The 12,678-nt window shown below is 44.8% G+C and overlaps 2 non-coding genes across 2 annotated transcripts; both read right to left on the bottom strand.

Moving 5' to 3' along the window:
* Positions 1–4,684: 4,684 nt before the first annotated feature.
* Positions 4,685–4,766, bottom strand: Trnal-aag (transfer RNA leucine (anticodon AAG)). The gene has a single exon. It is a non-coding gene; the product is annotated as a tRNA-Leu (tRNA).
* Positions 4,767–10,615: 5,849 nt separating this feature from the next.
* Positions 10,616–10,697, bottom strand: Trnal-uag (transfer RNA leucine (anticodon UAG)). The gene has a single exon. It is a non-coding gene; the product is annotated as a tRNA-Leu (tRNA).
* Between the last annotated feature and the right edge of the window lie 1,981 nt (positions 10,698–12,678).

The following is a 12,678-nucleotide window of genomic DNA, read 5'->3' as shown; positions in this document are numbered from 1 at the left end:
TAGGTTCGTTGCTAATAATTTTACCCATGTTGGTGAAATAGGTATTGAAATAATGACAGACATCTGCTGAGAGGTTCTCAGGTACAACAATATCTCATCGTTTACAATTCTCCAGGCCTTCCTATTATAACCCCATTGACATGCAGTAATATTTCTGTAATATTGTTTTTTTTACTTCCTAATCTTTGCGACCGACTTCTTCCGACAATACTTAAGTTGACTATGGTAGCAGTACTTTGTTTTATTATTCATTTGTAATAATGTGAGTCTTTTTTTTTTGAGCACGTCTAGTATAGCAGTGCTCATCCAAGAACAAACTGCGTGTCGGTAATTAGGTCGGGAACACTGACGCCTTGGTTGTTCAATTACACTTGTAATGCTTCACACAGAGTTTTCACGTTGTACTTGTACGTCCTCATTTTACATGTCTCCAAAAGAGACCGAATTCAGTAAGCTTCTTACAAAATCGTTATCCACTCTAGTTGTCCGTTTTATGCGCACATCAGGTACAGAATTCATGTACTTTTGGGGCAATAACACAAAAGGTATAACACAAGTTACACCAATAACACGAAATTCGCTCGACAGTGGTCACAGATAGCAACATCCCAGACACCAGCATATACATTCATATCAATGTGGCATAGTATGTGGTCAATTAGAGTGGCCGAGTTTGTTGGTTATTCGGGTGAGTTTTGCGATAAAATTTTTGACGTTAAATAAACGTAGCATACGCATATAATCACAGCAATTATCTTTTGACAAATCAATTTTAAAATCACCACAAATAATTGAAGAATCATTCGATGCTGTAGTAGATATCACGATAGTTTCCATGGCCGAAATGAAATCGCTATTGCTAGAGTTGGGAGACGTAAGACAACACCGTGCTTGATACCACCTTTTGTGTGAACAAAAAGAGATTCAATTGCGTCTGAAGTAAATGTGCATTCGTAGAGATAGCAGCTACATACACTGCGTTTGCGTTTAAGAAACAGCGCTATGCCCTCTCCACGTGCCGAACATTTTCTAGGTTGCGAATGCATGTAATAACCGGGAATTTCTGCTGTCTCGCCCTCTCTAAGCGAAATTTTCGAAACCACGCTTATATCGAAACTAAACGTAAATTTATATACATAAGCAATCAACGTGTCCAAATTCTTTCGTATGCTACGTACGTTAAAATGCAAAACCCTCAGATAACCGGTATCAAGTCTTATATGTCCATTTTGAGTTGTGGTGTAAGCCATATTCCCATAACGTTCATCTTAAGCGCACAAAAAACACACGGACACAGAAGACAAGTACAAGCGCTTGTCCTTGTCTTCTGTGTCCGTGTGTTTTTTTTTGTGCGCTTAAGATGAACGTTGTCGAATACCAACTAGCCCGAACGCGAGCTCTTCTCCACATTCCTAGCTTCACTTCGTATCAGTTGAATGCTTCTCATACCACTTGAGTAAAATCATCCATGCATACTCTGTGAACGGTCCCTGAGTAATCCGTTCTGTGCATCAGGATTTTTCCGTCCGATACCCACGTGAACTTCCAGTCTTTGTCTTGTTTCGCCTTCATAGCACACCCTCAAATAACCCTTTTTGCTGGGCAGAGATGCTCATTTACATATATAGGGTCCGTTCCAGGGAGACCCAAGTTTGATGGGTTCAACCGTAGTTTTTTTGCTTCCTTTAGTGCTTTGTCCCTTCCTGCATATGATGTAAATTTGGCTATGATGTTGAATTTAGTTTTATCTTTTGTAGGCACATGATGAACAACATCAATATCTGATTCCTTGATTGGAACCTTGAGACAGGCAGAGATGGCTGTAGTTGTGGCTAAAAGATATTCGTTGGGAACTTCCGGTATTCCCTTTATCTCCAGGTTTGCTCGTCGGCTGTACTGCTGCAGATCAATTAACTCCTTCATTTCATTCAGCTCTTTAATGAGGCGGCTCTTTCTTGACGTCTGCAATTTCGGCTTTGAATTTCTCGAACATCTTGTTTATGAAATCCACACCTTTTTTTTACAGCGCCAAGTTCTGTTTCAAAAACCTTAGTAAGATCCGCCTTTAGTTCGCCCTGACTTTTTTTAAACTTCTCAGCCATGACCGCCAGTGCCTTACAAAGCTGTTTAATTGTAGACGGTTGTCTATCGCCCATTTATAGCGCACACTCAGAGAAGTCCACCTGCCAATTGTACAACTTAATGGCTAGGATACCCTGTGCACGTACCTGTGAACAAAATGCAATAGGTTTAGCAGCGATTCCACACTGTGGCTGCCCGGACTGCTCCGATGGGATGGCCCTTTTTGATCAGCACGCCCTTATGTAGCCGTTCATGCCGTGATTTCCGTGTCTCTCAGGCTGCGCAGGCGTTGTTGTAGCTCGGATGCCGATTTCCCTGCCGCTGGCACGTTTGCGATGCCACTATCAAGCCGCCATGACTGTTCAAAGGCTGCGCCACGAAAGTTTCCGGCTGCGAAAAAAATGCAGCAGGTTTAGCAGCGATTTCATCCTGCGGCTGCCTGGACTGCTCCGGTGTGATCGGCTCTGATGTGATCAAACTGTTGAAAAATTTCCCATGAGTGTCATATTACAGTGCCGTGCTTTGACTTGTAGCGATTCATCCAACTGAGAAAATTGTGTAAGCCCTGTCTTGCATAACTCCATGTCTTGTGAAGTTGTGTGACCCATGTCTGATGCTAAACGTAAATAGGTGTTTTTGAAGAGATACTTGCCAGGTCTTTATCATTTTGGACGTTCAATGAGCGGAAATTGTCTTCCGCATTTGCATGCAACCATCATCTCAAATGAACTCCCAGCCTTTTTTGGCAGATTCCTCGTGATTTATCCAGGAGAATCTTGGTTTCCACACACAGGCACTCATTATAGTTTACTGGGTTGTTCCTTTCCAAACCAACCATGGTGCAGTCAAATTTTGTAGATGCCTCATGAAGCTTGCCGCGGGCTGATAGGGACCAACACTTCGCAACAACGTTTGGCGTGTATTTTACTTCAGAACGCACACTGTTCACGACGTCAGTTCTCCGTCAGGAACAGTGGAGTCAACACAAGTACCAATGGCCTGTACTAGTTACTGTATATCCCACCCACCAATACCAACACCACAATCATTATTATCATCATCATAACCCACCTCATCATCATCAACAACGACAATAGCAGCCCGGGGTACAGTGCAGGATGAAGGCCTCTCCCATCGACCTCCAACCGCTCCTGTCCTGCGTGGAGATGTAGGCGGTTGCAAAAAAGAATAAAGAAAATCATTACGAGAAAACAGGTGTCTTTTTGTCACCATGGTAACATTGAAAAAAAAAACAGCTTTTCCGGGGAAATTTGTTGGGATGTGACCAATCTGGTGTGAGGGCGATGCTTTCTTAAATGAATGCCATGACGTGAAATAATGCGCAGATTTTGAGAGCGGAAGCTCTGGTGGGAATTTTGTGATGCAGAATGCAACAATTATATTCTTTTCAGTAATAACGGAAAAGTTATCGGGGACTTAAGTCTCTTAATGGATTAGAAAGCGAAAGCCAGCTATTATAGAAGGGTTCATCCCTGCTGCATCCGCCAGTTCACCTGTCATGCGGCCCGCATCCCGATAATTCCTGTTCCATCCTGGCACGGTAAAGGGTTAGGGCTAGCGTCACTAAATAAGCTACGCTTAAGAGTACCGCCACTTCGTGCGCCCGGGAGCGTCTAGGAGCCATTTTGTTTTTGGCTTGCAGTGTTGCCATCTCTCGACGGGCAGGGTGCGACCGGCCGCTCTAGCGTCCGCGCAGCAGAGAGAGAGAAAGGGGAGAGGCCCTGAGAAACAAAATGGCTGCGCCCAATATCACGTGGTGCCGACCGACCAATGAAAATCCTGGCGGCACAACAATGAGAGAAAAGAGTGCCGATGCTCTAAAAGCCTTTATTTAGTGACGCTAGTTAGGGCTGTAGTCACCACACTTGGCAACGACTATTGGCGACCTCGGTTCATATACCATTCAAACCCCAATAAGTTTTTATGCACATTCCATTTACTCTTTTTTTTTACAGCGGCCATAATTTGGTTTCATTTGTGTAGTCGCCAGCAACTACGATCCCCTTTCGAGTTTGATGAGAGATCAAAAGCTTCCGCCTTAAGAAATGTGTCGTATTTTTCATAGATCTGTGCAGAATCATCTCTTTTTAAGTTGTTCATATTTTTCCGAAGAAGAAAAGAAGAAGAAAAGCTGCTTTTTTCACGCACCTCAAAATTTTCTGAAAACTTACACATCTAGTCCTGCGCTGCTAGAGTCCATTCTTTGCCTCCGAATTTTCGTATTTACTCCGAATCCATCCACAACTGGCAATTCTTTGATGTGTACAGTTCTACCTCCGCTGTATTGCTGGAGATCTACAGCCTCCTGTCTTCCTAACTTCAGCCGCAGACTTAGCCACTCCCCTCCTTGAAAAGAAGCAATATGATTGTTCACCTCCCCTGCTTTCTCAATGAAAACCTACCACATCAACAATGACGACGCGCACAAATGACAACCGAATGAGACTTGCATAGAATCGACATTCGGATTTTAGTTTTTCCTAAAGGCCATAATGACGGACTAATTAGCAAAAAGTTTTTGGGCAGGGCATTTCTTGTGAACATCTTAAAGTGGTGCGGGGTATTTTGATAAAAAAACATCTGGCAGCGGTGGGATTCGAACCCACGCCCCCGAAGAGACTGGTGCCTTAAACCAGCGCCTTAGACCGCTCGGCCACGCTACCGACGGTTGCAGCTGGCAGAGGCACCTGTGCTCACAATGCGCGATTGTTAAAGAGGAAGAGTAATAGGGTACGGAAACAGCACGAAGAACCAAGTGAGACCGACCTTACATGGGCATCAGTATGTCACTTTGAGCTTACGAACGTTGTGACGAAACAGTTAATAAAATTAGTGGGACCAAACAGCTGCACGTGAACTTCGGAAGGAATATCACGTAAAGTAAGGGACAGTTGTGTTAGTGACACCTCTGTTTCCCTTCACGATTACCTTTTTGATACCAAGTATGATAAGTGGTCGTGTCTAGATGCACGCTCGACTCACATGTGCGCCAGTTTGCTGTATATCACATTGCAGCCCAATCCTACGACCCAGTTGTTAGTAGCGCTTCTCCAGCTAATTAACCAGCCCGCCCAGCAAAAAATTCTTAATATGCAAAGCATTTAATTGGGAGGCGTCCTTTGTGTCACTAGCAGACACCCCTACACGGTATTTTTGCAACAAAAACATCTGGCAGCGGTGGGATTCGAACACAAGCCCCCGAGAGACTGGTGCCTAAAACCAGCGCATTATACCACTCGACCGTGCTACTCATTTTCATTATGGCCTTGTGCGACCGAATGGTCAACAAAACACATGTAAATGATGATGTGTACACTAAATCAGCACACTAAGAACTGCAGCACTTCTTGTGCCAGCGGGGTGATTTCAGTATACCTTCATTACCAACAATGCTTCAATTGTGGGTACCCACTCTCGTTCTGAGGGCTTAAGTTTTTGTATTTGCGAAATAGTACGCATTGACCCTTTGAAGTACTGTCGTATGGGTCTGCAATCTCGCTCGCAGTAGCGTACCGCCATCCTGTTTCTCCAGATGCTATGCAATTAATACAACATATTTTGCAAACGGTACACTCGGCCAACGTAAGATTGTTAGAGAGAAAAAGGAAATTCCTACAGAAAAGCAGCGTGAAGAGTTGAGTGATATTGACGTGGAATCGGAATTCAGATACCGCTCTCAGATCGTGACGAATCAGCAAACTGTTTATGCACAGAACATCTTTTTATTACCTAACAGTACTACAGAGTATGTTTACACACAACAGTCCCTTCAACTGCGTAAACGCCAGCCAGCCAGCCAGCCAGCCAGCCAGCTAGCCAGCCACTGAGCCACTCGATTCGGTTGCGAAGCTATAAGTTGAAGGAATACTCAGGCAAGAAGTGTATATAGGCAAGACCATTTAAAACTACTCAAATTGGTGGGCTCCATTCTACGTACCAACATTGTTCAACAAAAAGAAAACTTTCAACATATTTGAGGCAAAAAGACGTACACAACTGTGACAAGAAACGGTCGTTTAATTATAAGATGTGGGATTTGTTCCTAAGAAATTAGACTAAAAAACGCTCCAGACAATGGTACTAAAAACAGGTGAAAAACAAGCAAATTCTAAAAATGTGCCAGATAAAAGAAGTCCTCAATAGTACAAGCCTTTACGTGTGCAAGTACGTACCATACCCCCACCGGGTCTTAATCATATTCATCTTCGGATGCCGGAACCTCGACTGTAGCAAAAGTTGACTGCCTCCATGCCAATACAATGCAGATACCACGCAGAAAAACTTGAAAACTTCACTCGCAAATCAAAACTCAAAGTATCACTCCACCGCGAGGAGTTTCACAGCATTGCTTTTTCATTCACAACTAAACAAATGTACGTAGGTGCTCTCGGACTTCTTCAGTAGCGAACGCGCTACGAGGCTTTTAATCCATAAAAAAATATATGGCAGCGGTTGGATTTGAACCCACGGACCCACCGGACAGCATTGGTTGCTCATTCACAGTGTTAGAACTTTCGATGGCGACGAAAACGACGCAGGCCCCTAGGTCAACAGACGCATAGGCGAAAAAGACGAGTAGGCGAGGCTTCAAGATAGCTGCTTTGAGTAGGGTTTTTACATTTTGTAAATATATCCGCTTTTCTTCGACGACTGCCTACTCCCTTGCCTTTCTGGACGTTCTTCCACATGATGCTGAAACCCGGCACGTCAAGCGACATGGCGAGGTGAGCCATGGAGCGGAACACAATTCTTCGACCGCATTACTCACCCCTAAGGAGGAGACATGAATTCGGAGGAACCGGGACCAGATTGTTCAGAAAAGCCTACTCGGCTTCAACCGGAAGCTCATCGCCGAAGCACCGCCAACTCTTGAGCAAACCAAGGACATCGGCGCCGCTGTTTCGTCAGCCAGGTTCCCGCAAAACGCCGATCAACTTCCTGGAATCAGTGAAAAGCTGAAAGTCTAGCTTACATAACCAGAATTGACGGTCAACGCAACGATGCTTTAGTGTCCATAAAGAAGCGTACAGAATTATTCGCTATCTTGAGCAAATAACTTACGGACGAATAGCACTTGCCCTTCAGTAACCACAACTCGTAAAAGAAGAAAGAAGACAACACCTACTAAAATACGAGCCGAGTCCTACAAGCGAGAGTAAAGAACCTGAGGTGGAGCTCGAGACCGGAACCTACATGAAGCCAATGACTTCAACGACATCGATTGGTGTTCCAGTAATAGGCCTTTGACACCAAGAATGTTCAAAAATGCCTACATCACCAGCCCCTACGATAACATGCGCCTCTATGACTTACCAGTCGGCTGAGATGGCGCTTGAGGTACGCCAGGCAACTGTTCATCTTTCACTCAGAAATGAAAACAGCATGATTCCGGAAACACAACATCAAGTACAGAGCGGACACGATAAGTAGCTCCTGCGATCTATGCTGGCTCAATAAGCAACAGACGAAGGCCGCCTAGACAAGGGGCTAGTTTCAGAAGGTGTCACCATCGAAGTACCCACGAATGAAGCGCTTGAACCCTGCTTTGCATGTAGGTATGCGTCCATGAGATCTTCTGAAAATGGCATGCAGAACGAGTTTTACCAGAGAGAAAATGATGAAGAGCGGGAAGGTAAGGAAAACTACACCTGAAGTCTCGCTGTGTTTGCGACATGTGGGTCCTTGACGAGACTGCGCGCGGCATAGGTCTCGTTTCTCCTATGCAAGCAAAAATCACCGCAATATCAAAGGAAGCTTCTCGAACGACCCAAGATGTGCTCTCAGCTATGGTAGATACAGCGAAAGTAAAGCAGCTACCCTACCACGAGGACAGCGCCAGAAGAAACAGACTGGTTAAATGAACTGCCCATAAAACCACTGACCACACGCTTCACGTCATCCTGATTCCCACTGGAAAAGGCCACATACTGTCCCCTAGAAAGAGATCATCGAGGGATACCGCTGCCAGCATGAAGACATCGAGTATCAGCCAAGCCTCCAAACGTGTTCGGAAAATAAAGAAGCGGGGATGAATAAATGTTGCGACGACATTTCACAGAAGACACAAGGCACAAACACAAGACCTGGATGAAGCGACTATCTCCAAACCCCGATCGCACACGGAACTGGGCAGAAAATTATGCCTGTCATTCAACGCCTGGTGTGGTCATCATGAAGAAACACAGGAAAGAAGTAAAAAAAAGGCGAAATACCGAAGAAAGAGAAGTCCGAAAATAAAAAAAAGAATACATTTAGACACCGGCTGGATACGAAAGACAGATTGACCTATATCTTCGCCCTGAGCTCGGTCACGGAACAATGTTTGTTGGTAGTACCTGCATAAATTTCGTTTATCTCGCTCGCATGAACTCTTGTCGGGCGGGAGAAACTATTGTGCGGGAGAATGTTAGAAATTTCGATGGCGATGAAGACGACGCAGGCATCTTGCTCAACAGACGCATAAGTGAAGACGATAGGCGAGGCTTCAAGATGGCTGCTTCAAGTGCCGTTCTGTACATATTGTAAATATCTCTGCTTTTCTCCGCGAACGGTCTCCTAACCTGCCTCACTGGACGTTCTTCGAACAAATGTACAGTCGGGGGCTTCATTTTGCAGACCACGCGAGCGCGTGGTAAAAGCCACCCATGCGCGCTCTGGAGGCCCGGTGCCTGTTGTCGAGACCAGCGCGGCGCGCATGCGCGTCCTGTTTTACTCGCAGGCACGACGATTTTCTTGCTTCCTGCAGCGGTGCTGCAATGGTCCCTCAAGCACCGCATATCGACGCCTTTGTAGCATTCCTTTCCTTCCGATGGCACAATTTGGGGCCTAACGTGATGATTGCGAGGGATTTGGCGCAAGTGCTCCTCGCGTCCTGACAAACACTTGCGCGTAATCTTTTATTTGTTTGTTTTGTGCTTTATCGTTTATAGACGATGAGACTAGCGGCTTGCGAACGGCGTCCCCGAATGAAGCGCGTACGAAGCACAGTCTCGCTGTACCGCGCTACCGACGACGAAATGGCAGCTATATGAATAGCGAACCTTTATTCACCTTGTTTATTGCGTAATTTGGCCACTGAACATATATTCCAGCTCGCTCTCCGCTGCCCATAAAGTAGGTGATTTGCAAGTTTGATAAAAGAAATCCTCTGTTTTATTTTTAATGTCTACTCCCTTACTTAAAAATGATTGAAAGACATACCCATATGAATTGTCTGTTCATTCTGCGCTTCAGCATTATTCAAAACGGCACCTCCGGTTCCCATCGAAGAACGCCATAACATTATTCGCTACTTTTCGCCGTAATATTAATCGCTACTTAGGGCCTTCTGAATGTTTTTGTCACTAATGAACGGGTGTTTAACTACTGAAAAACAATCAGCTTGCCCGCCTGTTTCGTTGTTGAACTTGTCCTTCCGCTCCGCTGGGCATCTGCTAGGTGGCCCTTTTCTGATGGAGGCGAAAAGCGAAAATGCTCAGTGTGTTCGGGATTTCGGCGCATGTTGCACATTCCCATGTAATCAAAATTAATCCGGAGCTTTCAACTACGGCGCGCCTTATCGGCTGTGTAGCATCGGCGCGTTAAAACCTCATGATCAATCAATGCAAGCCGACCTTGAAGAATTGCTCCGGCCTTGGAGCAATTCATCCCCGTAGGCATGAATTCCTCGGCTAACAGCATCTCTTGGCCTAGTAGTAAGCCGGCAAATGACCCCTTGAAAAACAGCTTCTCAAAAGTAGCGAATAATTTTACGGCATTCAATGGGAGCCCGAGGTACCATTTTTACGAATGCGACGGGCAGAGCGAACAGACAATTTATGTGAGTACGTATTTCTATCATTTTTAAGTAATGAATTAGGCAGCAAAAACGGCGAAATAATTTATTTTATCAAACTTGCAAATCACCTACTTTATGGGCAGTGGAGAGCGAGCTGGAATATATGTTCAGTGGCCAAATTACACAATAAACAAGGTGAATAAAGGTTCGCTATTTATATAGCTGGCATTTTGTCGTCGGTAGCGCGATGCCGTGAGACTGTGCTTCGTACGCGCTTCATTCCGGGACGCCGTTCGCAAGCCGCTAGTCTCATCGTCTATAAACAATAAAGCACAAAACAAACAAATAAAAGATTACGCGCAAGTGTTTATCAGGACGCGACGAGCACTTGCGCCAAAGCCCTCGCAATCATCCCGTTGGGCCCCGAATGTGCCATCGGAAGGAAAGGAATGCTACAAAGGCGTCGATATGCGGTGCTTGAGTGACTATTGCAGCACCGCTGCAGGAAGTGAGAAAATCGGCTTGCCTGCGAGTAAAACAGGACGCGCATGCGCGCCGCGCCGGTCTCGACAACAGGCGTCGGGTATCCAGAGCGCGCATCGGTGGTTTGTGCCACGCGCTCGCGTGGTCTGCAAAATTAAGTACCCGACTGTACATAAATAAATGCACATAGGTATCCTCGCACCTCTTTCAGTAGATAACGCGTCACAACGTTTTTAATCGATAAAAAATGTATGGCAGCGGTGGGATTCGAACCCACGCCCCCGAAGAGACTGGTGCCTAAAACCAGCGCCTTAGACCACTCGGCCACGCTACCGACAGCTCCTGACGACAAAGGCACATCTTCTCCCAATGCGGGAATGTTAAAACGCAAAAGTAAACGCGTATAGAAAAGCAGCATGCAGAGTCCAGTGAGACCCGTGGAATTGGAATTCAGATACTGGTCTCAGATGGCGTACGCTGTAGAGAATCACCAGACTGTTTATGCACAGGACGTCTTGTTTATTATCCAACAATGCTACAGGGTACATTTAAACACAACTGTCTCTTAGACTAAATAAACGAACAAATTTTAATCTGTCTGTCTCTCACTCGTTTCGGCGGTTCGGCTAAAAGTTGAAAGAATGCTTGCACAAGAAGTGTATATAGGCAAGACCATTCAAAACTACTCGCACTGGAGGCCTCCATCATACATATCAACACTGTTCAACAAAAAGCAAACAACTGCACATAACTGTAAGTAGCAACGTTCGCTTAATTATAAAATGTGGGACTTGTTCTTGAAATATCAACTGAAACAACGCGGCAGACACTGGTACTAAAACAGATGAAAAGAAGTAAATACTAGAACTGTGCCCCCTCGAGGTGTTCCCGAATTCCTTCGATAAAAATTGCCTTGCAGCGGTGGTATTCAAACCTAGCCAAGCCACCAATAAATTAATGCCAAGGTGCCTTTTCACAATTAAAAAATTAACAATTCAATTATTAGTTACCGAAATAATTACTCTGCTCGGATTCACAGCCATTTAGCTAAGTACCGGGTTGAATATAAAATACGCTCTATTTGAAGTAACAGAGAGCGAGCAAGTTCGTTCATAGTAATTGTATGTGAATGAATGAAACGTATCAATATGATCAACATAATCATAAATATATTGAGAAAGAAAGTAACAAAATAAGACTGGGGAAAAGTTGGCTTTCATACCCACAATATTAAGTATACTATTCCTAATATGGGAGCCATTAAATTAAATTTAACATTAGCCTGTAGGGGTTATGGCAGGCCGGCAAATTTAATTGGATGTTGATTGCAGCTGTTGTGTTTTGTCTATGTAAAATAAATATAGTTAACGGCAAGGGGTCACTGCGTTGCATTATGTCGAGAATTGTTAGTGAAATGTTTGGGCTTATACACCAAGGTAAAGGGCGTTGTTCGTGTTGAGTGGTAAAAAGGTCTGCTAAGTTCTGCACGAATTGAAAAGGTGGCGATTCTTATGGCCCACTTATGTGCTGAGGTAGTACTCAAGGACTCCACATTTGTGCACATGTGATTTCGAAGAGCAATGACCATTGGCAAATGTTCAAAAGTGGAATACCAGAAAATCGAAGCACAAAAATACCATCACTGAATTCTCAAATTATATCAGGCTCTGTTGCACAGCTATGTGATTTAAAGACCCCCAAAAGTAAAGAATGACCATTGGGACATTCACATGTGAAATAGCACAAAAAAATGCTACCCTTATAAACAACATGATCCATTTTGGCAGTCCCTGCTATGTAGTTACCTGTTTTAAATTTCTCCAAAAGTCAAAGTATGACCTCTGGAAGATTCACATGCCAGATAAATACAAAAATCGTGGACGAATAAAATAGAACATTTCTAGATAGCAATAAAATAGATCCGGAAATAGAAGGAATAACATCGGAAAGGGACACTAATAGGAGTGTGTCATGCGAAGAAATCGTAAGGACAAAAACAGCGCCTATAAAAAGAAGACGACGACGATACGAAGCCGCGCGTTGAAGTTGGATACGTTCCTAACACCCCGAGAACACCATCATCATCATCATCTTGCGGGGTCACCCCCCCCTCCCCCTCCCCGAGCCGGCCAATCGCAAGGTGCCAGCGCCAAAAAGAAAAAGGGAAGCGATCCCGTGAAGAACAGCGTGAATCGGAGGTTAGAGTGTGACCAGGATGCACGGCGGTCGGGCGACCGGACCCGTGCTGTCCCCCAAGAGGTCGTCCACGACGGCCACCTCCAGCACATCTCCTCCGAAAGCAGGTCAGGCTTTCA

This window comes from Haemaphysalis longicornis, unplaced genomic scaffold, assembly GCF_048455015.1.
Source record: "Haemaphysalis longicornis isolate Haplotype H1 unplaced genomic scaffold, Haemaphysalis longicornis Haplotype H1 scaffold_7, whole genome shotgun sequence".
Lineage (NCBI taxonomy): Eukaryota > Metazoa > Arthropoda > Arachnida > Ixodida > Ixodidae > Haemaphysalis > Haemaphysalis longicornis.
This window is presented reverse-complemented; position numbering and strand designations above follow the sequence as displayed.